Genomic DNA, 2,725 nt, shown 5'->3' on the forward strand with positions numbered 1-2,725 from the left:
AAACTGTAAACATCTTCTTACAGCCATACAACAGACTTAATGAAAATTGTAAGTCATTAAATAAAAGGGACTATAGCAACATGAATACAAACTTGGCTGAAGGCTAGCCAATAGAGTAATGGAAGACAAAGGTTTGTCGTGGAGTTCCCCAGATGTTGGTATTGGGACCCTTACTTTTCCTGAAATATATACATTAGTGTGTAGGGGACAATTTCAGAATTTGCAGAAAGCGCAGATTTGGAAGAATTATAAACTGTGAGGAGGACAATGTAGAACTTCAAATGATCATTGACTCATTGATGGCATTAACAGATAGATAGCAGAAGGAGTTCGATGCAGAGAAAAATAAGGTGATACACCTTGGTACAAAGAATATGGGTCATGATACAATAAAGGGCCCTGTACTAAAGGGTATGCAAAAACACTGAGACCTGGGTGTAAGTGTACATAAATCATTAAAGGTAGGCAGACAGAGGGACAGACAGATAGAGAGAATGTTAATGAAACATAAAATATTCTAGGCTTCAAAAGTAAGGGCACAAAGAAGGGACGTTACGATGACATACATAAGATCATGGTTAGATCTCAGCTGGAGCATTGTGTACAGTTCTGGGTGCTAGATTTTAGGAATGATCTCAATGGGGCTTTGCAAAGTGTACAGGAGAGTTTTATGAGAATGATTGCAGGGATGAGATACTTCAGTTATGGGAAAAATTGGAGAAATTGGAACTATTTCCTTGGAAAACAGAAGGCTAAGAGAAGATTTGACAGAAGTTTTCAAGATCATGAGGGATCAAGACAAAGTAGTTTGTGAGAAACCCTTCCCAGACAGCACGTTTTTAAAGTGCTTTGCAAAGGATGCAAATGCAAACTGAGTAGAATTTTTTTCATACAGCGAGTCATTAGCATCTGGAATGCACTGCCTGGAACTGTGGTGGAGGCAGGTTTACTTAAGGCATTCAAGAGGGCAGTGATGATTATTCAAATAGAAACATTTAAATAGCCGAGATATTGGGAAAAGGCAGGAGATTGGCACCAAGTTAAAATGCTCAGGGAGCCAGTACAGGCACGATGGTACGAATGACCTCCTTCTGCTCTATAGCAATTCTATTATTCCATGAACACTAATTTTTACTTCCTTGCGAGTTCAGCCTGCTGTTTCACAATCAATAATTTGGGCAGCACTGCGGCTCACGGCACCAGAGACCTGGGTTCGATTCCAGCCTCGGGTGATTGTGCATGGAGTTTGCATCTCCTTCCTGGATGCTCTGGTTTCCTCCCACGGTCCAAAGATTTTGCAAGTTAGGTGGATTGGCCATGCCAAATTGCCTATACTGTCCAGGGATGCGTGGGCTAGGTAGATTAGCCATGGTAAATGCAGGGTTACAGGGTAGGGGGGTGGATCTGAATGGGATATTCTTTGCAGGGTCGGTGTGGACCTGATGGGCTGAATTAACTGTTTCCACAGTGTGGGGATTCTATAATTGTGTATCTCAGATGCCATGCGACTATCTATTAAATTGTACGGAACAAACGTTTACCCTTGAGCTTATCTTCTGCCAAAGACTTTATGTGGGTATCCTTCCCCACATGGCATCAGTAACTAAGAATAGTACCAATGTGGAGGATTCATGGTAATGAATCTACCTAAGGCATTTTAAATGGTTCCAGAGCACAACCACACACCAATATACCACATGAGATAACAAGGTGTAGAGCTGGATGAACACAGCAGGCCAAGCAGCATCAGAGGAGCAGGAAAGCTGATGTTTCAGTCTAGACCCTTCTTCAGAAATGGGGGAGGGGAAGGGGATTCTGAAATAAATAGGGAGAGAGGGGGAGGCGGATAGAAGATGGATAAAGGAGAAAATAGGTGGATGGGAGACAGACAGGTCAGAGAGGCAGGGATGGAGCCAGTAAAGGTGAGTGGAGGTGGGGAGTTAGGGAGGGGATAGGTCTGCCCAGGGAGGACGGACAGGTCAAGGAGGCGGAATGAGGCTGGTAGGTAGGAGATGGGGGTGGGGCTTGAGGTGGGAGGAGGGGATAGGTGGGAGGAAGGACAGGTTAGGGAGGCGGGGACGAGCTGGGCTGGTTTTGGGATGCGGTTTGGGGAGGGGAGATTTTGAAGCTTGTGAAGTCCACATTGATATCATTGGGCTGCAGGGTTCCCAAGCGAAATATAAGGTGCTGCCATTATACCACATCTCAGGGCTTAGGGTCCTAACAACCATTAAGAGATGGTAACCTGCATTTAACTAGAGCTTTCTATGCATTAAAACACATCAGGGTGTGTTATAGGACAACAAAAAATAATCAACATCTTGGCTTCAGCGTGCTTTGAATTTTGAGTTGTGCATTAATATGCAACCCAGTACACCTTTGACACAACAAGGGCAGGATAAACGCAACATTATTATTCCTTCATGTATGACAGCAATAAGCAATGTTGTATGAAGTATCTCTTATCTGGCTGATTCTGATGCACCAGAATACACAGGAGCTGAAATATTAAAGTAATGAATGCAGAAGCTGAAGTATTGCAGTTCTGGCGGTTAGTGGCCTCTTACATCTGAGTGCGAACGCATGCAGAATTTATTGAATAGATTGGATAGGACTGGAGGATTATGTGACTGAAAATGATAATACCCATGGAGACACCATCAGAGCCTGAGGAGGTGAATTTCTAGCAGCAGTTAATCAATTCTGTTTTGAGATCTGTTCCCTT

Source organism: Rhincodon typus, chromosome 21, assembly GCF_021869965.1.
Source record: "Rhincodon typus isolate 14 chromosome 21, sRhiTyp1.1, whole genome shotgun sequence".
Classification (NCBI taxonomy): domain Eukaryota; kingdom Metazoa; phylum Chordata; class Chondrichthyes; order Orectolobiformes; family Rhincodontidae; genus Rhincodon; species Rhincodon typus.